Source organism: Halichoerus grypus, chromosome 6 (genome assembly GCF_964656455.1).
Source record: "Halichoerus grypus chromosome 6, mHalGry1.hap1.1, whole genome shotgun sequence".
NCBI lineage: Eukaryota > Metazoa > Chordata > Mammalia > Carnivora > Phocidae > Halichoerus > Halichoerus grypus.
Genome location: NC_135717.1, coordinates 115,882,050 through 115,908,542, shown reverse-complemented (window position 1 = coordinate 115,908,542; position 26,493 = coordinate 115,882,050). Strand labels below are relative to the sequence as shown.

The following is a 26,493-nucleotide window of genomic DNA, read 5'->3' as shown; positions in this document are numbered from 1 at the left end:
TTTGAGCTCCACTCTCTGAGTTCTGAGCTCTCCCAACTTTTTCGTGCACATTTGCTTTCTGTCTTTCTTGAAACTTCTTGGTAAGCTACCCTCCTGTCTGTAAGACGAAAAGCGCATGATTCCTTGGGTTTTAGGCAATGATAAAATTACCAGACTCCTATAGATTATTTGTTTCAGATAGCCTAAAGACAGAGATGGGTTCCAACTAGTCTAAATCCTCTTTTTCTCTTTTTCTCCTCCCTTAAAAAACTCCTACCTCTTATATGTATTCCCACTATAACAGAGTCTTGAGCCTTTCTGAAAAAACTGGGACTTTACAAAGGATAATTTCGAATTGTAATGGCCATTTTGGGGAGCCTACCATTTAAAAAAAAAGATCATCCATCTTAGGGGTACCCATTAAAAAAGAGGATCCCGAATCTCCCAAAAACAATGGAATGCATTCTTTGATTGGTTTACAGAGGACTTGAGAAGGAAGAATGACTCAAAATAGCCTCTCGAAAAGATTCATTACAATAAGATAGTGAAAAACTTATGACTAAGCCCTGAGTCTAAAGACCTGAATGACCCTGAAAATAACCCCTCTGTGCCTATCCTGATTCTAACAATCTATTTGATCTTTTACCCTTTCCCTCGAACCTCCTAGGCTCCTAATGCCCTTGAGAGTAAGATCTTACCATGAACCAGGGGTCCCATTCACAGCAGAATTTAAACCCTGGTTTGAAGCTGAGCTCTAAACCATTATAAACAATTTTCCAGACCCAAAGAAGAATCAAACTAAATTTACAGAAGAATTTAAGATACTTCTTGGGGGTCATGACCTGGGCTCCTGGATTTGTACCAATTTGTTCACACGGTGCCGAGTCCAGGAGACACCTAAAGGTGGTTCCATGCAGCAGACTGGAAAGACCCTTCTGAAGACTTTGAGGACCATTAAAAAAAAAAAAAAAAAAAAAAGATGACTTTGAAGACCCTACCAAGTATGCCTGAAAAGATGGAATAAAAAGAGAGAGAAAAGTAGGTCAATTGCTCCTTGAAGCTGTACCCAGGGTTTTGCTGTGAGAATGGATTGAGCCTTAATACACTCCTGTAAATAGAAAATAAATCAGTTGCAGACTTCTGAATTCACTTAGAAGAAATATTTAGACAGCATCCTGGTCTTAGGGACTCTGAAGCTAACATCACCTTGTCTGCTCTTCTTGTTAATGGGCTTCGCCCTGAGCTTAATGATTTATTAAAGAAACATAAATTAGAATGGAAGATTTCTCTCCTTCCTGAGCTCCAACATTCTGCTGAGCATTTTGAAAGAATTTTAAAACAGAAAAAGGGTTATCAAGCAAATAAACTCATGGCCCTACAATTACAACTATAGAACTAACTTTAGAATAAGTTTTGCCCCTGTTAACAAGCATACTTGTCAATACTGTAAACAGAAAGTACATTGATAAAGGGACTGTCCCCTCAAACAACCTAATTATCCAAGAAAAGAGAACAATCAACCTTCAAATCCTCAAGATAATAATCTTGAGTAAGCTACTCCCAGTAATTCCTATGAATCATCAGGGTGAAATGAAATCTGAAATAAATGGAGAAAACTGTACTGTGCCAGGAGACTCCTTCCACTTCAAACTCCACCATGATAAATCAGGAACTTCCTGAAAGTAATAAAAATGTTTCAGCGGTGGCACTGTCCAATCAAGTTCAAAGGGTTCTTTTATCAGAGCCCACAACTTTACCCTTGGCCCCTTCTCTGAACATCATCCCTTTTTCTTATGTGACAGTGCCCCTCTAAGTCTCCTGGGAAGAGATCTACTTTCTAAATTAGGAGACCAAATATATTTTGTCTCAGGAAAAATAACCTTAGAATTTCCAGACTCACCAGACCCCAAAACATTATGTGTTCTATAAGCTCAAATTAATTGTCCTGAAGAAGCTAACAAACTTCATGATGAAGCAAGTATTGTAGACCTCTCTGAACCCCTGAACACCCTATGGGCCTCTTCTTCCACAGATCCAGGAAAAATTAAGAGTGCTTTCCCTATTAAAATTCAGGTTGATCCTTTGAAAATTCTTCCAAAATTGCCCCCAATATCCTTTAAAACCCTAAGCCTTACAAGGGCTCATCCTCATAACAGATGATTTAATAAATCAAGGACTAATAAAAAGTAAAAATTAAAAAAAAAATAAATAAATCAAAGACTAATTATTCCCTTGCACCAGTTCTTTCCAACACTATCCTACCCATAAAAAAGCCCCAGGGCCAAGGATGGAGATCTGTACAAGATCTTAGTGTTATAAATAAAACTGTTATTCCAAGGCTTCCTGTAGTACCCAACCAAACACTCTATTGTCAACATTTCAACCGATTCTGAATGGTTTATGGTTGCAATCTATGTCCTGCCTTCTTCAGCATCCCAGTAGATAAGGAAAGTCAATATTTGTTTGGAAAAATCAACAATATACTTAGACTGTTATGCATCAAGGAATCACTGAGGCCCCTTCACATTTCTCATGAGTTCTAGGATTTAAGTACACTACAATTTCCAAGAAATTCTACCCTGATTCAGTATGTAGATGATTTACTTCTTTGCTCTTCATCCAGAGAGAACTGAAATTGACTCAAAATATCTACTGCAACAGCTAGCTTATAAGGGCCATACAGCCTCTTGAGATAAACTTCAGTTTTCACAAGAAAAGGTACATTACCTTGGTCATGATTTATTATAAAAAGGAATCTTTCTGTTTCCAGAAAGAGTAAGTACCATCCAAAATCACTCCAGACCTATGACTAAGAGACTACTCAGAGGCCTCCTTGGACTTGCAGGATAATTTTTCCTTATTCGGCTCTCCACTCTATGAACTAAAAGTAATACACGAACAACTTCCTTAGGAAACAAAATATGAGGAAGCCCTTACAAGCCTGTATTGGCTTCCCTAACTATACCAAACCTTTTACATTGTTCACGAATGCTGACACTGGGAGTCCTTACACAAGAACATGGAAGAAAAAACAGACCAGTAGCTCAGAGTTTACAACTGGACCCAGTAGCCAGGGCATATCCAAATCGTTCACAGGCAGTTGCTGCAGCTGCTAAAATTGTAGAATCCTCTTCAGAACTTGATCAAAGAAATATTTTAAATCTGCAAGTTCCTCACGATATACAAAATTTAACTGAGCAAACTCAGCATTTCTTAGCTAGTAGACTAACATGTTATAAGATTCTATTCCTGTGTCCCTCTCATTTGTGCCTTCTTCACTGCAACTCCTTAAATCCTGCTACCCTTCTACCCTTACCTAATAAAGAAGAAACTAATAATTGCATTGAACTGGTTTCTCAAAATCTGAGTCCTAGATCAAATTTATAAGAAACTCCATTAGCCAATCCAGATTTAGTACTCTATGTTGATGGCTCTTATGCCAAAAAATTCTGAAGAGAAGTATCAAGCTGGATATACTGCAACTACTCAATATGAATTACCAGAAAGAGGAGTCCTTCCTCAGTTTAACTCAGCCCAACCTGCAGAATTATTTGTCCTCATTTGAGCATGTAAGTTAGCAAAAAGAAAAACTGCAAATATTTACAATGACAGTAGGTATGCTTTTGGAGTGGTCCATGACTTTAGCATGCTTTGAAAACAGAGGAATTTATTTTTTATTAATTATTAACATATAATGTATTATTTGTTTCAGGGGTACAGGTCTGTGATTCATCAGTCTTTTTTTTTTTTTAAGATTTTTATTTATTTATTTGACAGAGAGAGAGATAGAGCAGGAACACAAGCAGGGGGAGTGGGAGAGGGAGAAGCAGGCTTCCCGCCGAGCGGGGAGCCCAATGCGGGGCTCGATCCCAGGACCCTGGGATCATGACCTGAGCTGAAGGCAGTCGCTTAACCGACTGAGCCACCCAGGCGCCCCTGTGATTCATCAGTCTTACACAATTCACAGCGCTCACCATAGCACATACCCTCTCCAATGTCCATCACCCAGCCACCCCATCCCTCCCACCCCCCTCCACTCCAGCAACCCTCAGTTTGTTTCCTGAGATTAAGAGTCTCTTATGGTTTGTCTCCCTCTCTGGTTTTGTCTTGTTTCATTTTTCCCTCCTTCCCTATGATCCTCTGTTTGTTTCTCAAATTCCTCATATCATGAAAACAGAGGATTTTTAACATCAAATGATACACCTATAAAAAATGGACCTCACATTGCTGATTTCCTCTCTGCACTGTTACTGCCTTTACAAATTGCTATTATCAAAACTGAGGCTCAGACCCAACAATCACACTCTGAATATCAGGGAAATGTTATGATTAACTTTCATGCTAAGGCTGTTAATTCAAAAAATTCCTCATGTAGCAAAACTCTGTAATTTAAATAAGCTTTCTAAGATAGATCCAAATCACATTACTTATGACAACTTGTGTAACAGACAGAAAATTGTGTCAGATAATAGAAAATAAAAATGGCACCATAAAGGATGAGAGTTTCATGAAAAAAAAAAAAAAAAAAGAGAACCCTGGAAGGCCCAAATGGCTGTCTGGTGCTTCCTGAATTTCTCAAACTACCACTCTTATGAGCACTGCACCTGACTACCCACCACAGAATTGACAAAATGACCCAAATTATAAAAAAATATCCGTGGTGTGATTGTTCTAAATTGGCACAACAGGTTTATAATCAGCGCTTAACCTGTTAATCATATAACCCAAGTAAAACTACTAAAGTAGCTTTGGGGGTTGCTCCCCCACCATCCAGACCATTAGAACATTTACAGTTGGACTTCACTGAATTGTCTCTTTCTATGGGTTATCAACATGTACCTGTTATATCTATTTTCTAGATGGATTGAAGTCATCCCCTGTCAGAAAGCTGATGCTGCTACTGGAGTAAAGAAGTCATTAGAAAATGTTTCCCCAGGAGCGCCTGGGTGGCTCAGTTGGTTAAGCTTCCAACTCTTGATTTCGGATCAGGTCATGATCCCAGGGTAGTGAGATGGAGCCCTGTGTTGGGTTTTGCCCTCAGCAAGGAGTCTGCCTGAGATTCTCTCCCTCTTCCTCTGCCCCTCCCCCCACTCATGCGTAGGCATGCTCTCTGTCTCTCTGTCGTCTCAAATAAATAAATAAGTCTTAAAAAAAAAAAAAGAAAAAGAAAAAGAAAAAGAGGGGTGCCTGGGTGGCTCAGCTGGCTAAGCCTCTGCCTTCAGCTCAGCTCATGACCTCCGCAGGGAGCCTGCTTCTCCCTCTCCCTCTGCCTGCTGCTCCCCCTGCTTGTGCTCTCTCTCTCAAATAAATAAAACCTTAAAAAAATATATTAATAAATAAATAAAATCTTAAAAAATATATATGTTAAAAATAAAGAAAAAGAAAATGTTTTCCCACTATGGGGAATTCTAAGCAAACTTTCAAGTGATCAAGGCACTCACTCCACTGAATAAATTATAAAACAGTTAAACAAGGTTATTCAGACATTGCGGCACTATCATTGTCCATACCATCCTCAGTCTTCAGGGAAAGCTGAACATACCAATGGTATTCTGAAATGCAAACTGGTAAAACTGACTGAAACCGCAGGATTACCATGGCCTAAAGTATTACGCTTAGCCGTTATGACTTTAAGGTCAACGCCTTTTGGGGAAACCAAATGGATACCTTATAAAATCATCACTGGATGACCCATGCTCTTGATGACAGGACCCCATGCACATTCTAATATGACCCAAAACTGTAAACCACTAATACAATATTCAAAAGCTTATTTTCAATAGGTCAAGGAAGCTTTTAGAGACCCTCTACCCGATGAAGACTTTGTACCTCCACACTCTGGAACCCGGAGATGGGTGTTTTTGGAAGAGACATCAATGAAAAACAACAACTGAATCTCAATGGAAAGGGCCCAAACAGGGCCCTTAACTTCTCAAATAGCAGTTAAATTACAGGGTATTGAACATGCGTCCACGACGCTCAATTAAATAGAGTTCCCACAACTCTTGAACTTGTCAGCCTACAGCTGACTAAAAATGAAGGATTTCCAGGAGAAAGTCTTCCCCTGAAGCAAACAACAGCATGGCATTAGAAAGCCTCTGCCCAAGATCACAGAACAAGATTCGGCAGAATTCTCATTTATTTCTAGGACTTAATATACAACTGTTGTGTATTACTACCTTGCAAATTCACTCAAAATGTTTAAACTTAAGTTTCTCTTTGTGTTGGAAATTTTCCCCACCCACACTAAACACCTACTAAAGTCCACCATCCAACAAATACTTTCTTTTAAGAATCAAAATGATCACTGATTATGCAGCCACTTAAATGCTCAGGAAGGGGGCGCCTGGGGGGCTAGTCAGTTAAACATCTGCCTTTGGCTCAGTCATGATCTCAGGGATCAAGCCCCGCTTTGGGCTCCCTGCTCAGGGAGAAGTCTGCTTCTCTTTCTGCCCCTTGCCCCATTCTCGTGCTCTCTCTCACTTTCTCTCTCTCTAATAAATAAAATCTTTAAATAAATGAAAGAATGAATGAATAAATAAATGGTCGGGAAGACTCCCAATTAATATTAGAACCAGCTTCTATACACGCCTGAATTAGACTAATTCAGGAAATGGCTTTATGAAAAGGTCTGATATCCTTCACTTGGCCATTCAACTAATACTTATGGCCATTAATCTGACACTGGGAAGAAGACTTAGAAGCCAAAGCCTGGCTTCTTCATTGTAACCACTGTAAACTTCATTACTGGTAACCTGTTCCTATGCATAGAGAACCTTAATGGTACTGGATTTGGGACATGTTCCAGACTCACTCTGTAATCAAACCCTTTGGTTTGACTCAAATGAAGGGGACTAGAGTCCTAAGTATAATGACCAGATTTAAAATTAGAGAATGATGATACCTTTAATTATTTCCTTTTTTTTTTTTTTTGATACCTTTAATTATTTCATCAAAGAAATTACTGAAGCTGTACACTGGTTCAATGAAAAAATCTGTAGGCAAATGGAATGCCTCCAAAACCCCATTATATAAAGTAACAGTTTCACCTACTGGATAAACCAATATTTAAGGCACCACTGGATAGGAAATCAATCCTTTATCAACAAAAACATGATACATGGACTGCTAAGCCAAATCCATAGGAATATTTTTTGTTCCTATCTAAATTTAAGCCACAGCTATTCAAGATGGGAATACACTGATGCCTGACAAAGAATAACCATGATGTCCACGTTGCCCCTGGTGGGTCACGGGAGCCACCCTAATTCTCTCTCTTAATAATACTGAGTAATTCACCCTCTGTGGTAATAACACAATATACAAAGGTTTCTCACCCAAATGGTCTGGATGGTGTGGTATAGCATATTTTATATCCCAAATGACTAAGTATGACTCCTTGAAAGCTAGCCAGATTATAAACTTAGGATTATTGGTATATATAAAGTAACTCCTCATAAGTGAGCTTCCCATGTACTTTTGAATCCTATTATTCAAAAAAGCTCTGGTTTTCATGTTTGTCAGAATATTTTTTCCTCAACTGAGAGTTAATGAATTAGAAAAATCACTTTTTAGTATTTCTGCAACTATTTTTTAAAAAGCTTTAACAATACCCTAACTACTTTAAGCAGTACAATCTGAAATAAATGGTTTATCTCCAGTGGTTCTCCAAAACAGGATAGTCCTTGACGCCCTCACTGCTCAACAAGGAGGTGCATGTGCTAGAATTGGTAAGAAATATTGTTTCTATGTTGACAAATCAGGAATTGTTAACCAAAATGTAAAGGATCTTAAATACCCGATAAAAATTTTTCATCAAATAAGTGACACCTCTTCCACAGACCTGTTCCACTGTTAAACCCTGGCTCCTGGGAATTTTCCAATCCTTGGCTATTTTTCTCTGTATAGTCGTTACATTAAGCCTCCCTCGTGTGTTGCATGCTCTCCAAGTGCCTGTCAGCAGCCACTCGTACACCAAATAGTATCCATAAGGATCAGGCAACTGCATGAAATCAGCAGTAACTGTAAATGATGAAGATGGTGACTACATGGCCCTCCAGCCTGATTTAATAGAAACAGTGAATATGTGACTCTTCGGCCTGACTACATCAACACTGGTAACTGAGACTAACACTACTGGTTGGTCATGCTCTTAGCCTGCTGAGAGAATAACCAAAAGGGAGGGAATTACTAAAATCAAACACAAATGGAGACCAGACTTGAAAATTCCCTGAGCAGACAAAACCAGTTAGTCATATAAGCAAAGCTTAATTTAGCTTATTTTGCAAGACAAGCAAGGTTAATTTGACCTGGGTCATTTCTTGGTTATGCCTCTGTAAATCAAAAGCAAAACTTAAATAGTTCCCCAAAATTGATATGAGATAACCACTAACCAATTCCCTTTCATTTGAGAAAATTCTTATATTGTAACCAATCACTATAAAGAATACTCATTGCCGGGCGCCTGGGTGGCTCAGTTGGTTAAGCAACTAACTGCCTTCGGCTCAGGTCATGATTCTGGAGTCCCGGGATCGAGTCCCGCATTGGGCTCCCTGCTCGGCAGGGAGTCTGCTTCTCCCTCTGACCCTCCTCCTTCTCATGCTGTCTCTCATTCTCTCTCAAATAAATAAATAAAATCTTTAAAAAAAAAAAAAAAAAAAAAGAATACTCATTGCCTTCATACTATATAAGCGGCTTTATAATAATGTATTTCTGAGCCTCAATTCCATGTTTTGGTTTGAGTGCTCCCAATTTGCAAACTGTCTTTTTGGTGTGTGCACAGTAAATTTTTACTAATTACTACTTCAATGAATTGCTGATTTTACTGTTTTTTTATGAACTTTTGACAGAGTTAAACTTTCTCTAAAACATAATATTTAAAATTTTTTTCTGAATCTGATACAAACCATGGGGTCTCAGAAAAACAATAAAATGCACATTATACATGGGCATCCAGCTAAATTGAATTTAGGTATAATAGTTTCTTACCAGATTTCCTTAAAACCCATTATTGAAAGTATTAGAGAGCTCTCAGTGTTAGTACTCTAAAGCTTCTCATTTCACTCATTATTCAACTAATATTCATTGAATGCCTACTACATTTAAGCCTTGCGGGAGCCTGAGTGGGAGGGTGCTATTTCAGATGCAGGAGAAAATTATGGTATATCAGAATGCAGGGGTTTAATGTGAGAGCAAGTGGTGGAAAAGGGGAGTCCAAACCCCTTATCTATTCAGCTGAAAAGTGTGACAATAAAAGAATGAAAGAAATAGGGTATTAGCCAGAGTTCTAGCAAGGCCAGGCAAAAGAGGTTTTCCCCAAAAAGTAGGGAATACTTTTTGAAAGAAGAGACAATCATACATACTAGGGAGAAGGGTAATACTTGTAGAAGTAAAAAATATCAGAAGTAAAATTAACCTTATATTCAGATTCAATTAATCTATTTAAGGCCTAATATGTTCTAGAAAATGCACTAAACAATTTCATACACATTATCTTCTTTAATCCTCACAACATCCTTGTGAAATAAACAAACTTCTGAAACAAAAGACAAAAAGAAATACAGAGATAGAAGGAAGATGAGGAAGGTCACAGCAAATGACTCCAGTGATTTTAGTAATGGAAACAGAAGAGAAAGCAGGAGGGCTTGACAAGAATAGAGAAGAAAACTAACATTTATTGCCTACCAGTGCCAGGCACTGTTACATCCTTTATACATAAATTCCATGTAATCCTCTTTAGTATTTATTATTCATTTAATTGAAGAATTTGAGATTGTGAGAGTTTCCCAAGATCTAACAGCTGGTAAGTGGTGTGGTAGTGATTCAAACCCAGGCCTATGAGACTACAAATGCTATTTCTTTCTACTATACCACACTGCTCCTTCAAAATCAGGAATGTGCAAGGGAATAAAAAGTCATGAGGCTGAAAAGGTCCAGTTAAATTAGCATGAATTTGGAGTAGATAATGCCAACTCCTTGCTCTCCCCTCTGTGGGGTCAACTACCCAAGTAAAAAGTATTTAGAATGGGAAGTTGCTAGAGTTGCAATAAATTAATATGTACTTTTAAGAACTATAATAGAGGGGTGCCTGGGTGGCTCAATCAGTTAAGCGTCTGCCTTTGGCTCAAGTCATGATCTCAGGATCCTGGGATGGAGCCCTGCCCTGCTTCTCCTCCCCACGCCCCTCAGGCACGTGCACACTCTCTCTCTCAAATAAATAAATAAATAAAATCTTTTTTAAAAACTAAAAACTAGGGGTGCCTGGGTGGCTCAGTCGTTTAAGTGTCTGCCTTTGGCTCAGGTCATGATCCCAGGGTCCTGGGATCAGGTCCCACATTGGGCTCCCAGCTCAGTGGGGAGTCTGTTTCTCCCTCTACCCTTCCCCCCTGCTCATGATCTCTCTTTCTCTCTCACTCAAATAAATAAATAAAATCTTTTAAAAAATAAATTAAAAATAAAAAATAAAATAAATAAGCTATAATAGGGCAGGTGAGTTCTACCTCCCTTCAAATTATTACTACTGTTCTTTATTTATTGAATATCTACAAAATATTAGGCACTGGGTAGTCATAGAACTTGCTACCTAACCACTTGAAGCTACAATTTAAATATCTGTAAATAGTTCAAATTTCACTATAGTCAAAATATTGTAGCAAATATTTGAAACTTGCTAAGAGAATAAATCTTAAAAGTTATCATCACAGGAAAAGAAATTTTTTACTTTGTATGGTGATAGTGGGTAATTAGACTTATTGTGCTGATCATTTTGCAGTGTGTGTATATATATATTTATACACAATTTGTATATATTTATACACATTTGTATATATATATCAATATCAAATCATGTTGTACACTTGAAACTAATATAATGTTATATGTCAATTATACCTCCAATTTTAAAGTCCAAAATTCAACACTAACCTAAGGAAGTACTCTAATGTTGATCAAAATATCAGAAAATGACAACCTAAGAATAACTTAATTTTCTTTCATTTTGAAAACTGACTTTATTTACAAGGAATAACAGTAAGGCCCTAATACTAACAGACATAGAATTGTCAAAAACTAGAATACAGACCCATTTATTTTTGTTCTTTTATGACAAACTGCAAAAGACTGAAATGATCAAAAAGATCACTAGGTATCTTCAATGGAAAACTAGGCATTGTGTAATGTGCTCCTTTCCTAGATAACTGATTCTATCAGATTTGCATCCTCCATGATCTTTGAGCTATTATATAACTGTAAGTTATAGATAACTGATAGCAATGCCAAGGATTCTTGTCCATACACATGCAAATAAATTCTGTCTAGTGGAGGGAGGAATGATTTCCCTCATGTCCCTGTAAAGTAAAGCCAGTTTTGCATCAATTTGTAAATCCATTTCAGCATTCTTGATCCTATATATGTGTGGTACTTGAATTCTTCTTTGAACCACTTTTAGCATCTTACAGGTTCTCCAATTAATTAAGGAGTTAAATAACATCTTTTACACGTGTGCATTTTATATTTGTGTGAAAATCATGATTTGCCTAATTTTTAATCCTTTAATAATGAATTTCATACAATATGTAGTAGATACCGTGGAAAATGAACATTTTAATGCAAAAGCTCGAGGAATGGAAATATCCTTTTTACTCACATATATATATATTTAAGGAAGGCCAGACAAAACATGCCTTGTCGCTTCTCAGTTCTGATATTTTACGACTCTAAGAACCAGTCATTGTTATTGGTCATTCTTGAAAGACCCTATAACTGACAAAAAAATTATTTGAATGACATTCTCGACTTTTCCCCCTGATGCATAGTGTAAATACAGCACTGTCTAAAAAATAGAAGCTTCATCATTTCAGAAATACTTAGAATCTTTTGTCTGAACTACTTCTGTTAATTACAGTCACCAGTAAAATACATGGTACATTATCACACTGAACTAAAAAATCTACATCTGACAATGCTTTTTCTAATCCAAAAGATTTTTTGCCAGCCAACATCTGTACAATCATAAGAATACTAACTACATCTACTGTTTTCAAAATAATAGTTGTCTTCTATTGGTGTGTGTCGCATTAAAGGACAGAATGATCAAATAAAAACTAACTTGATTCAAATATACACATGCAGCTTAAAAAGACAAAACCAGAAATCAATACCCAAGCTAAACATTAAATCAACAACATGTTTTGGACTCATTAATACATTAGGAAAAGGTGTATTAACGCTCAGATCTTCTGGCTTTCTAAGACCCAAATTAAAAATATCTCTAATACTAGCAGTCTCTATGGAATTACGGATTTCACAAAGCAGCTTTTTTCCTCACGTAGGATCAAACTAATCCCCTGACACTCTGAGGAAAGAAAGAGTAAAATCAACTTGTACCAAAAATCTTTATACTCAGCATTCATTCAGATCCTTCCAAACTACTCTCTTGGCTTATAACATGCCAGAAAAATATTGCTCTAGCAAGTAATTATTTGTCCAAAAACGAACAGGGCAATTTAGGTTGGAAATAATTTGCTGTCCATGTCATTCATAAATCCATGCTACTATATTATAATTCTCAAAATTAATGCATAATGCATGCAGCGTATCATGCATTAAATATTTTAAAAGGTAAGTTTTCATCTAGTTGAAATTAGTTAAGTAATATTAGTGGACTTAAAAGCATGAAAAATTAACTCTTTCTTCTCCTCACCTCTACTCCCTCCAAACCAACAGATACCTTTGATTTGGTAATATGTGCCAACTAGGAAGAAAAGGGGAAGGCAGACAAACAAAACAAGTGAGAGAGTTATAGAAGGCTAATCCCAAAAGGAGATGTTCCCTCTTCCAAGTTGCAACTGAAGTTAAAGGACTATAGTGGGAAGTCTTTACATTTTCAGGAGTTCAAGATAGGTATGTATTGTCCTCCTTCTTGGGAATGTAATTCATTCCGAAATTTCTTTCCTGACTCTTCTGAAGGTTCTTATACCACCACCGACTGGCATGTGTTTAGAGGAGTCTATTAAAGCTTTGTAAAAGTATCTTTCAAGTTCCAAGTAAAAAAATAACTGAATCATTTAAAATAAAAGCTTTTCCTCTCTACCCTCAATTCAACAACGTATATAAATCTGGAAACCAAGAAAGATAAAACAGGTAAATGACTAAATACAGGCATTTGTTCTCCAGAAGTGGAAAGAGTATGGCAGGCAGCTAATTCCATAACAACTTCCTATTCACTAAGCTATCTTCTTCTTTCAGATCATCAGAGAATTTGGGTGAATCTCTCATGATGTACAAATCCAGAGAGAAAGGTGAAGAAAGAAGCAAAAGGGGAAGAAAAAGAAAACATAATGGAAAGAACACAAAAATGCAATATTCACATTGGCTGTCTGACCATAAATAAATACAGCAAAACATATTCACTGCCACCCTCCTTTCATCTAGTGAGAAAAGGGGGAAAAAATAACACAATAGCCTCTATAAACACATACCATAAAATACCCCAACTTTTTTGAGTATTTTACCTCCAGAGCCAGATCGCTATATAAGGTGAGCAAAATCTTTTCAGATGGGGTCAGGCAGTAGAGCAGTTCTGGAGACCATTCTTTAATGCTATTCAAAGTTTCTTATAACCTGCTTTCCAACTAGCTCTGAAGTCCTCAAATTTAAAATCATTTCTATCACCTACCCACTTTTCAAATTTTCCTTAGAAGTATCCCTGCCAGCATTAAGAAAGCTAGTTGAACTAATTGAAACGAAACTGGAAATGACAAACAGGCACACCTACTCTTTAACCCTTACAAAAATGTTACCCAGAGATTCAAACAAATCTATAAAGGGTAGAATTTTCTACAGTTTGATAGTTTTTCTTTTCTTTGTTTCTTTTGTTTTCTCTTTTGGGATGGAAGCACCATTATGCCTACTCTCATACAACAGGAAAAAGAATGCCAAGTCCAAAGCTTCCAGGACCTATCTCTAGAAGAAAAGAGTTTGTTTCTTTCTCTAAAGAAAAGAGGTGTTTGTTGCTGTGAAGTCTCCTTCCACACCTCCATTCTTTTTTTTTTTAAAGATTTTATTTATTCATTTGTCAGAGAGAGCACAAGCAGGGGGGCGGCAGGCAGGGGGATAAGCAGGCTCTCCGCTGAGCAGGGAGCCGGATGCGGGACTCGATCCCAGGACCCTGGGATCATGACCTGAGCCAAAGGCAGACGCTTAACCGACTGAGCCACCCAGGCAACCCGCACACGTCCATTCTTGAACATTAAATGAAGGGAGGGATCTCCTACCTCTACCGCAGTGAATGGGGAAAAGAAAGGCTGCTCTAACAAAGTATAACCTTCTATATTCTAGCTTCCAAAATTTTTTGATAGGTGTATGTGTGGAACATTTTGTGTTTTAAAACATGTTCATACATTCTTCAATCCTACTCCCAAACATAGACTCTAATTCTCCTCCCCATGAAGAGAATGAAGCAGAAGTGACACTGAGTAACCTCAGAAGTTAGGTCATAAAAGGTGATAAAACTTCTGCCTGGCACTCCCTGAGGACAGGCAACTTTGGACTCCGGAATCACATCTAAGCTATCCAGCTCCCCTAAAGCCCTCATGCTGGACAGAGTACAGGATGAGACGTCACAGGGTTACAGAGATGTCCAAGAAGTGCCAGCTGGTTAAGTCTTCCTAGCCCAGTCACCTGATATGTGAATGAGGAATCCTTGAAGATGACTTCAGGCCCAAGTACCATCTGCCTCCCACTGTGTAAGAGAGGAAGCCTTTTAAATGATTCCAGCCCCAGCTATCATCTGTTTGCATCCTCATGAAAAACCCCAAGAGGAAACTGCCTAGCCAAGTTCAAACATCAGAATCATCATAAAAGATTTAAAAAAAAAAAAAGGGACTGTTGTTTTATGCCACTAGGTTTGCAATGGTATATTACACAGCAGTAGAAAACCAAAGCAGATTTTGGTTATAGGGTTGCTTCCAAAAATATAAACGTTTGGCTTCAGGATTAGATGGCAAGAGAAAGTCAGAAGTGGCTGAAAGTGTTAGTGAGAGCCTGAAAGGGTCTTAACTGTCACTGTTAGGAAAAGCCTCAAGGAAGCTGTCAATAAAGACTTAAAACAGGGGTCAGCAAACTACAACCTACCAGCAAAATTCAACCTGCTACGTGCTTTGGTAAATAGTTTTACTGAAACACAGCCACACCCGTTCATTTACATATTGTCTGCAGGCTCCTTCTCACTACAACAGCATAGTTAAGTAGGTGTGCCAGTGACCACATGGTCCACAAAGCCTAAAATATGTACTGTCTGGCCCTTGACAGAATAAAGTTGCTGATCCTTGGCTTAAAAGAAAGTAAGAAAAGTGTTACTGAACGCTGAAGGAAAGGAAAATCCTATAGATAAGTGGAAAGTTTAGCAAAGCTGTCACCTGAAACAATGTTGAAAATAGAAAATATAACAAATGAACTGATGAATATGGGTAAGGAAATTTCCAGGCAGAATATCAAAAGTGTCATTTTTTTTCAGCTAACTATCATAAAGTACAGGTTGAGAGAGATGAGAAAAAGAAGGAATTATATAATTTTAAAAAAATATAGAGGAAATATAAAGGAGTCAGGACTTGCTAGGTCCAAAAATAAAACTGTTTCTTACTCCCACATAGCAGACATTTCTCAGATTAAGAAATGCCCCGTCTACCTTCAGCTCAGGTCATGATCCCAGGGTCCTGGGATCCAGCCCCACGTCAGGTTCTCTGCTCAGCGGGAAACCTGCTTCTCCCTCTCCCATTCCCCCTGCTTGTGTTCCCTCTCTCGCTGTCAAATAAATAAATAAAATCTTAAAAAAAAAGAAAGAATCAAAGAAAACATTAAAAAAAAAATTAAGAAATGCCCAGAGGTGCCTGGGTGGCTCAGTTGCTTAAGCGTCTGCCTTCGGCTCAGGTCATGATCCCGGGATCCTGGGATCGAGCCCCACATCATCAAGCTCCTTCCCCCTCTGCCTGCTGCTCTCCCTGCTTGTGTTCTCTTGCTCTCTCTGACAAATAAATAAATAAAATCTTTTTTAAAAAATTAAGAAATACCCTCTGGAGAAAGATCAAATCCAAGGCAGTGTCAGGGACTCATGGCCTAAAGATTAAACATTTGTTTAGACCAAGGATGGCAAACTTTTTCTATAAAGGGAAAGTTAAGTAGTGGACTTTGAGGGCCATATACAGTCTCTGTTGAACATTCTTTTTTTTACAACCCTTTAAAAATGTAAAAACAAATCTTAGCTCACTGGCAATAGTTGACCGACCCTAGTGTAGACTCCAAAGAGATTTAATTTGGTGCGCCTGGGTGGCTCAGTCGTTAAGCATCTGCCTTCAGATCCCAGAGTTCTGGGATCCAGCCCCACATCGGGCTCCCTGCTCTGGGGGAAGCCTGCTTCTCCCTCTCTCACCCCCCCTGCTTGTGTTCCTTCTCTCGTTGTGTCTCTCTCTGTCAAATAAGTAAGTAAAATCTTTTTTAAAAAAGAGAGATTTAATTTAAGATGGTGCCTCATAATTCCTTTCAAACAAAAAGCCTTGGGCGCCTGGGTGGCTCAGATGGTTCAGCGTCTGCCTTCAGCTCAAGTCGTGATCCCGGAGTCCTGGGATCGAGTCCCGCATCGGGCTCCCTGCTCAGCGGGGGGCCTGCTTCTCCCTCTGCCTCTCTGTCTCTTATGAATAAATAAATAAAATCTTTTTTTAAAAAAAAAGCCTTCTAAGAATCTTAAAGGTATTGTCCCACAAAAACCTTAAATGGAGCTGAGAGGGTTCAAAACACGCTTCCCCAAAATAAGGTACATTGACATATTGAGTATTTTAAGCTGAAGGAGCTTGAGAAAATGGCAGAAGCAGGAAGGTCACTCTGACCTTTCCCCTGCTCTTCTCCTCTGAAACAGATCATAAAACTCTCATATGAGAGGTGCCCTCCCTGTACCTGGAAGAAGGGAGCAATCTTACCTCCAAAGGCAAAGGGACATAGAGAAGAATCCTAACAAACAGGCCTTGCTAAATTTCCCCCAGTTTACTATACTTTACTCATACTCTTTGTCTTACCACATTTCTCAACAAGTGCCTACTCTTCATCAAACCTAGCATAAAAATACTCAGGTTTAAACATTTCTTCAAATCAAAAACAGAACTACCCTACAATCTAGCAATTGCCCCACTAAGTATTTACCCAAAGATTACAAAATATCGTGGATGGAACTAGAGGGTATTATGCTAAGTGAAATAAGTCAATCAGAAAAAGACAATTATCATATGATCTCACTCATATGTGGAATTTAAAAAACTAAACAGAGAATCATAGGGGAAGACAGGGAAAAATAAAACAAGACAAAATCAGAGAGGGAGACAAACCATAAGAGACTCTTAATCATAGGAAACAAACTGAGGGTTGCTGGAAGGGAGGGGGACAGAAGGATGGGGTAACTGGGTGATGGACATTAAGGATGGCATGTGTTGTAATGAGCACTGGGTATTATATAAGACTGATGAATCCCTGAACTCTACCTCTGAAACTAATAATACATTATATGTTAATTAATTGAATTTAAGTAAAAAAATAAAGCCCTAGGAAGCAAGCAAAAAAATAAAAACATAAATAAAATTTCAGAGAAAAAAAAGAATACAAAAATACTAATTCAAAGGGATATATGCACCACAATGTTTATAGCAGCATTATCTACAATAGCTGAACTATGGAAACAGCCCAAGTGTCTATCGATAGATGAATGGATAAAGAAGTTGTAGTACACACACACACACACACACACACACACACATATATATACATAAAATGGAATATTTCTCAGCCATAAAAAGGAATGAAATCTTGCCATTTGCAATGATGTGGATGGAGTTAGAGAGCATTAAGCTAAGTGAAATAAGTCACTCAGAGAAAGACAAATACCATATGACTTCACTCAGTGGAATTTAAGAAACAAGGGGCGCCTGGGTGGCTCAGTTGGTTAAGCGGCTGCCTTTGGCTCGGGTCATGATCCCAGGGTCCTGGGAACGAGCCCCGCATCGGGCTCCCTGCTCAGTGGAGAGTCTGCTTCTCCCTCTCCCTCTGCCTGCCTCTCTGCCTACTTGTGCTCTTTCTGTCAAATGGATGAATAAAATCTTTAAAAAAAAAGAAAGAAACAAAACAAATGAGCATAGGAGAAAAAAACAGAGGCAAACCAAGAAACAGACTCCTAAGTACAGAAAACAAACTGATGGTTACCAGAGGGGAGGTGGGTGGGGAGATGGGGGAAATAGGTGATGGAGATGAAGGAATGCACTTGTGATGAGCACTGGGTGATGTGTGTAAGTGCTGAATCACTATATTGTACACCTGAAACTAATATTACACTGTATGTTAACTAACTGGAATTTTTTAAACTGGAATTTAAATAAAAACTTAAAAAAAGAAACATTTCTTCAGGTCTTCATTTACTAATAAAGGCTCCTGTGTCACATAAAACTTACATTAAATAAATGTGTATCCTTTTAATCTTTGTCAATTTAATTTTCAAACACAGCCAGGGATCTTAAGAGGTCAAGAAAAACTTTTTCATCTTCTACAGAGCCTAAGGTAGACAAAGGCTTATATCACTGTGTAAGTGTGGCTTTTGTCTAACAGAGTAAACCCCTCAAAAAGATTCAGAGAATTCTATGTTGAGAAACATTGTCATCCTGGACTAAACAAGACAGTACAAAATGAAAAGAGGTTTTTGGGACAAACACCCCCTTCATGCTCAAACCCTATGGTTTAGGAAATTACTCAGCTGCAAACAAAGGATACATTTTATGGAAAAGGAAAGCTAATCCAGAGGGCAAAACCAAGAGCTATGAAGGATTGTTCCCAGGCAATATAGCCGAGCCCTAATCACAGAAGTGATGATATGGGCCTGGCTGGATTTCAGATTTGCTGTGGACCAACAACTATTCTGTTCCTTACATTTTTCTTTATTTTTTAACAGAAGTGTCCATAGTGGTTATCTTATGCCTGTCCACTGTTGCATACTGGGTGGGCTAGGGAGAGGTAACATATCTCTTTAGCTTACAGGTCTTCAAAGTGAAAGTAATGGTACCCAGGGAGCTATACGCAAGAAACAATATCCAAATAGCCTAACCTGCACCTGGATCTGATTTAGATGACAAGATCCTAGACCTCAAGCCTGAGCATGATGATGTATCAGATAAGACCCCTCTGTGCTTGCTTTGGCAGCACATATACTAAAATTGGAACAATACAGAGAAGATTAGCATGTCCCCGCACAAGGATGACACACAAATTCTCAAATTCGTGAAGTGTTCCATATTAAAAAACAAACAAACAAACAAAGACCCCTCTGAAAAGGGGTAAGTGTGTTTTGCACTTGGGAGGAACGTAAATAATCTGTGGCAGGAAGAACAACCAAAGTGGCTTTGAAATATGTCTGCATATTCTTGACACTCTTCCCAGAAAGAGGTGGAGTCTAATTCCCTTCCCTTTGAATATGCGTTGGCCTTACTGACTCACTTCTAATGAATAAAATGCAATAGAAATGACACTGATTCTGAATTTAGGTCATAAAAGACAATACACCTCCCTTCTGGCTCTCTTATTCAGAACAAGTGCTTTTGGAGCCCTAAGCCTCCATGTAAGAACTCTGGCTACTATGAAGCCCCTATGCGGGGACTACACAGAAACAGAGATAGTGATGTTCAAGGAGTTATTCCAGATCCTAGTTATTTGGACTTCCCTGCTCAAGTGCCAGACCTGTGAGTCTAGAAGGAGAGAACACAAGACCCATCAGACTACAAGTGCATGAAAGAACTTGTGCAAGAATCACTTAGATAAGCCTAGTCAACACCCAGAACCTTGAGAGTTCTGTGCCAAGTTTGAAGTGGTTTTGTTCCTTGGCAATAGATAACCGCAACAGCATGCCTGGAGACCCCAGCCTGAAATGCTGGAAGGTCAAACTTAGCCTGCCTTGCTATATATACCATATATACTAACCAAATGACATCAAACAACATTTCCGCTCATCCAGCTCCTCCTCCTCCTCTCCAGCACCCACTGAAATATTTGATTTGATCATGGTAAAAGATATTTTATGACTGATTTAAGACATACACAATTAAAATGTGACAATATGTTTCAAATTGTATGCACTCTAGCTTTAAGTGTTATTTGAAATCACCTATATTTACACACACAGTCCATGTTTCTTACTAGCATATTATTTCAGTTATTTTACAAATATTTTTGAAATGATTAAGTAATTTGAGACTGGTAGTCATACTACCTCCTCTACAACATAACACTAATTTGTAGTGTCTTAAAATGTGGTTCCTGCAACAGAACTAGAATAATCATCACTAATATATAATAACCGCTATTTCTAAGGTCTTTTCATTTTTTTTAAAGAGGCATTTTTTTAAGAGTTTGTTTGTTTGTTTATGGAGCACAAGCATGGGGAGGGGCAGAGGAAGAAGAAGGAATCTCAAGCAGACTCTGTGCTGAGCACGAAGCCCAATCTCATGACCCTGAGATCATGACCTTGAGATCATGACCTGATCCAAGATTTAGAGTCAGACACTCAACCAACTGAGCCACCCAGGCACCCCAGGTCTTTTCATTTTTAAATGCTATGATCTAAATTCAAAGAAAATAAATCATCTGCATTTGAAGATACCCAATTCAATGTGCTTTAGATCACCGGCAGAGAATTTAATGTTCACAGATTATAAACATGGTTAAGCTCACCTTCCACAGAGAAACTAAAACACCTGAGCCAAGAACTAATTGGTCCCAGCAGAATGGAAGAAGATACTCTGGAACAGGAAGAGCAAGGAGGCCTGAGGTGAAGATAACTTACTCTGAAAATTCTCCATTGTAAAAGCATTCCCAACTAGACATTTTAAGGAAAAAAGCCTTAATCGTCTATGCCACCAAATAACTAAAACATCCTAAATTATTTAGCCGCAGTTTAATTAACCTTTTTCATCTTCCCTAGACTGTTAAATGTTTGATTTTTTTAGCAAGCAAGCACTGAGAAGAAAAAATCAAATATAATCGCAATCAGTTTGAGAAGAAATTTTAAAGAATAAAATATGTGTTCTGCTTTAGATGTGATTCTTTGACCATTGAGTATTACATATACCCAAAGCTTGGGTAACTAAAAGGAAAGAGAAGGTCAGTGTGCAAGTTTATTTAACCTACAATATGGCTGATTTTAAATATCAGCCTGGGTTCTGGGTCCTGATAGCACAGCCATTAAAAAGAAAAAAGGTTCTTTCTTACTCAGAGGGCAAAAGTTTACACTCTATACAAATTTTGAAATAAATAAAGGTCCCTTCCCACAGAGAATCCATAACTACTTCATTCTTCCTTCCTCATGCAAAAGTCCCAGTCCTTCAATAAAACGGACTCTGGGTGTCAGAAAAACACTAAACTTATTGAACTTAGTCACACTGAAGAATCATATATGAGAGCCCCTAACCTTCCTATGAGATTAAAGACTGTAAATAGTATAATGCAACATAGTGGAAAACGTTCTGGATTCTCCCCCAAAAAAATTCCTTTGAAGTTCTACCTCAAAAAAAATATGCCCTTCTACTTACCACCCTATCTTCCAGTACTTAGTACAGGGATAAACACAAAACTGTGCATAAATGAATCAATATTTTGCCTTTATCGCCCATATAAGAAACTTGCATTCTAGTTCCATTCTACCAGTAACAATCTACACAACCCTGGGGAAAGTACTTGCTCTCTCAAGCTTTAGATTTCAATACACAACATAAAATGAGGTGAGATGGAGACTGGGGAGGAGGATTAGACATTAAGTCTCATGAGGGCAACAACTCTGTCTTATTCAATACCTCTGTAACCCAGGCTAATAAAGTGGCTATGGTGCATTCAAATATATATTGAATGAAGTTTCTTCCAGCCCTGATTCCATAATTCTTTATCATTTGCTTAAATTATATTTGTTTTCTAAGCATGCAGTATATAGTCCAACATTCCTTCTCTACACTCAGCTCAATTAATAGTAAAGGCCTTTTAAAACTAGAATACTGGGACATCTGGGTGGCTCAGTCGGTTAAGCGTCCGACTCTTGATTTCAGCTCAGGTCATGATCTCAGGGTTGTGAAGTCGAGCCCCGTGTCTGGCTCTGCACTGGGCGGGGAGCCTGCTTATGATTCTCTCTCTCTCCCTCTGCCCCTCCATCATGCTCTCTCAAAAAAATTAAAAAATAAAAATAAATAAAATAAAAAGGTACGATTTGGACAAAGACAGGATGCCAGAAGCAATACAGTTTTCCAGATTCTTCTGAGCTGGGTTTTGCAGTTTAATTTTACTGTGCTACTTAAATACACTATTAGAAGTACCTGGAATAGTGAGGTTAATCCACTGCAATCCAAAAATATATTCCAAACTCAAACACAATGTATTATTGTCTATTCTATATGTCCATCCTTTAGCATAAGTGATTGAGAACTGTATACATTTATTTAGGTTCATGCTTTTCAAAGCATGCAACCAACAACTACCACCAACTCATTATTTAGAGTTCTTTCTGTAACACCATATAAAAGCTGATATTTAAAAGGATCTTGTGCCTTTGAAACACTATCATCTCCAATTTAGGTGTAGCCTTCAAAAAGTTGGCCTATCTCTGTTATCAGGTAGTAATGCCTGCAATAAATTCAAGAACTTCAGCTTGAATAAGTTATTACAGTTGACATATTCCCAAATTATCCTAATTATTAAAATCTAAAAACAACTTTTGAAATATTAACCCATATCCTCACTAGCAATTTATAGTTTGTACCCTGCCACTTAGAATTTACTTTATGTTCCTTCAGTCACCTACTATGTGCCAGATATTGTTCTAGCCCAAGGGTCAGCAAACAAAATTTTTCAATAAAGGGCCAGGCAGCAAATATTGTAAGCTTTACAGGCCATATGGTCTCTGTCACAATACTCAACTCTGCTGTTGGAGTGTGAAAGCAGCCACAGACAATATACTAATGTAGGAGCATGGCTGTGTTCTAATTCAAGTTTATTTACAAAAACAGGCAACTGGTCATTTTTGGCTTACCAGTCCCTATTCTACACCTATAGTGAGACAGCAGTGAAACAAATTTTTAAAATTAAAATTAAGCGCGCCTGGGTGGCTCAGTCAGCTGAACATCTGCCTTTGGCTCAGATCGTGATCCTGGGGTCCTGGCATGGAGCCCCGCTTCACTTCGGGCTCCCTGCTCAGTGGGGAGTCTGCTTCTCCCTCTCCCTCTGCCCCTCCCATGCTCATGATCTCTCTCTCTCTCTCTTGCTCTCTCTCAAATAAAATCTTCAAAAACAGGGCGCCTGGGTGGCTCAGTCATTAAGTGGCTGCCTTCGGCTCAGATCACGGTCTCAGGGCCCTGGGATCAAGCCCCGCCTTGGGCTCCCTGCTCAGCGGGAAGCCTGCTTCTCCCTCTCCCACTCCCCCTGCTTGTGTTCCCTCTCTCACTGTGTCTCTCTGTGTCAAATAAATAAATAAAATCTTAAAAAAAAAAAAAACTTCAAAAAAATTTAAAGTTAAAATTAATTAATTAATTACACATGCATATGCACACAGCCTATTGCATGCTGATAAATGCTATGGAGAAAAATAAAGCAGGGTAAAGGAGATAAAGAGAGCCAGAGCCTCATTGATACGGTGACATTTAAGCCTTACACCTAAAGAAAGAGCAAAAGCCATGCTGCCAACATAGGAGAAGCATTTCAGGGAGAGATAACAGGAAGTATAAAGGTTTTAAAGAAGGAACAACCTGGATCTTAGAAAAAAGCAAAGATGTCCCTGTGACTGAAGGGACATGAGCAGAGGGAAGGGTCATAAGTAATTAGGCCAGAGAGGTAAACTGAGAACAGACTCTACAGTCTTTTAGGCCACTGTCAGAACTTTGTCTTTTACCTGAGATGGAAAGCCACTGGAAGATTTTGAACAAAGGAGTGACAATCTAATTTGACTTTTTAGAGGATCATTCTGGATGTCTGTTGAGAACAGAATGTATAGAGACAAGGGCAGAAGCAGGGGAATAAGTCAGAAGACTAAATGTAATAATAATCCAGGAAAGAGAGAATGGCAGTTTGAATCTTGGTGGTAGCAGCAGAAATGGTGATCAGATTCAGTATGTATTCTGAAGGTAAAACATAATCAGATGTGGGGTGCCTGGGTGGCTCAGTGTCTGCCTTCGGCTCAGGTCATGATCCCAGGGTCCTGGGATTAAGCCCCGCATCGGGCTCCCTGCTCTGCAGGAAGCCTGCTTCTCCCTCTCCCTCTGCCACTCCCCCTGCTTGTGTTCCTGCTCTGGCTAACTCTCTCTCTCTGTCAAATAAATGAATAAAATCTTAAAACAAACAAACAAACATGATCAGATGTGAGATGTTACAGAGACAGAGGCATCAAGGATGATTCCCAGGTTTTAGGCTCAAGTAACTGGAAGGACAGTCTTTATGTCCTAATATGGGGGTGGCTGTGGGAAGAAGCCTGGGGGAAACATTAAATTTGAGATGCATATTAGACATCCACGTAGAGATGTTAAGTAGGCAATGAGGTATACGAGTTTGAAGTTAATACTTTTACATTATGACTGTTCCCAGTATGTTCGATCTCTCCAACAGGTACCAATTCCTTAAGAACAAAAACACCTCACTTATCACTTTACTCACAAGTATTATCCTCCTCAAGACTATCTGCTCCTACTTTATATACAGTTCTAATAAGATTAGATTTCTAGGTTCTGAATCTATAAAAGACAGAAGCAGCAAATTTAAAGTGGGGGGGAAGCAGCTATAACTGACAGCTGACAAAGGAATAGATATTACAAAAAGCTGACAAAAACTAGAAGCATCTAGCATTCTGAGATTATTTACTATAGGAACAAATAGCTGTACATAAATGTAAGTCAGTAGTCCCTGAAGGCCTTTTGTTATAGCACAAAATATTTCTAATTATCTTTAGTTACATTTAATGAAATCAATTTTTCAATGATATAATACATTTTTTAAAATATTGCTATTATAAATGGAAGAAATGGGGATGCCTGAGTGGCTTAGCAGGTTAAGCGTCAGCCTTCGGCTCAGGTTATGATCCCAGGGTCCTGGGATTGAGTCCCGCATTGGGCTCCTTGCTCAGCAGGGAGCCTGCTTCTCCCTCTGCCTGCCACTCCCCCTGCTTGTGCTCTCTCTCTCTCTCTCTGACAAATAAATAAATAAAATCTTTTAAGGTGGGGGGGCACGCCTTGGTGGCTTAGTTGGTTAGGTCGTGGTCTCAGGGTCCTGGGATCAAAACCTCCATCAGGCTCTCCACTCAGCGGCAAGTCTGCTTCTCCCTCTCCCTCTGTGATCACTTTTGCTCTCTCTTAAATAAAGTCTTTAAAAAATAAATAAATAAAAAATAAATGAAAGAAATAGCTGGCTCAGTCAGTACAGCATGTGACTCTTGATCTTGGGATTGTGGGTTTGAGCACCACACTGATTGTAGAGATTACTTTAAAAAAATAAAATCTTAGAAAAAAAGTTGGGGGAGAATACCTGGCTGGCTCAGTCGGAGAAGCATGCGACTCTTGATCTTGGGGTCAGGAGTTCGAGGCCCATGCTGGGTGTGGAGATTACTTAAATAAATAAACAAACTTAAAAAAAAAAGCTGGGGGGGGAGAAAAAAAGAAATGGTATGTACAAGTTAATATCAATTATTTGAAAATTTGATGTATGTGTTATTCTCATAGGATTTATTGCAAGGGAGCAAATGAAATTACTTACATGAAAGTCACTGAATAAACATTTATTTTGGCCTCACCCTGTGCTGGAAATGATGGATATAAGAAAAAGCAACCTGTCATTCAAGTTCAAGTCTCTTTTTGAGGGATGGAAATATAAACAACTAATTGTAATACAATGTGATCAGTGGAATGAACACAGACTTTGAACTAAGATATCTGGGTTTGAATTTTGCCACTACTCTTAGCTTACAGTTTGAATTGCTAACCATTCTTAACTTGCCAGCCATTCAAAAACAAGTAGCAGGCCACAGTTGACCTATGTATGAGCAGTAGTCTACCAACCCCTGGTGTACAGGAATATTGGGGGTGAATATGGTGATCAGAACAGATGATTCTGTTCCCTATTTCCTGGGTAAGAAAGGTTTGGAAGTTGGAGAGACACAGAGAGTCGAGCTGTGGCTGCTGGACATGTAACTCTCCTCCCTATTCTCTTTGCCTAGCTAACTGCAGCTCATCTTTCAGGTCTCTGCTCCCTTGTCACTAACTCCAGAACCTGCACTCTTCCCCTCCCTACCCGATCTGAGACTAACCTGAGGCTTTCACTACAGACTTCCAAAGAACCCTCACTACAAAGCCTTCACATTAAATTATAATTTCTGGTTTAACTGTCTTTCCTGCTAGATTGTAAATCCATGTAAATGGGAACCTTTCTACATGCTCAACATGATATCCTGAACATCTAGCCCAGTGCCGGGCA

General features: G+C 38.6%; 1 protein-coding gene and 1 non-coding gene across 6 annotated transcripts in view; one reads left to right on the top strand and one right to left on the bottom strand.

Annotated features, from left to right (window-relative positions):
• Positions 1–26,493, bottom strand: part of SPATS2 (spermatogenesis associated serine rich 2) — a 138,112-nt gene that overhangs the window by 88,125 nt on the left and 23,494 nt on the right. Inside the window, exon 1 of one of the 5 annotated variants that reach the window (XM_078075953.1) lies at positions 25,549–25,634. The exons of the other annotated variants lie outside the window; for them this stretch is intronic. The gene's annotated coding sequence lies outside the window, so the exon portion shown is untranslated. Of the gene's footprint in view, positions 1–25,548; positions 25,635–26,493 lie in introns of those variants that run through there. 5 annotated transcript variants of the gene reach the window in all.
• LOC118553930 (U6 spliceosomal RNA) lies at positions 19,191–19,295 on the top strand. Its single transcript, XR_004926272.1, has one exon. It is a non-coding gene; the product is annotated as a U6 spliceosomal RNA (small nuclear RNA).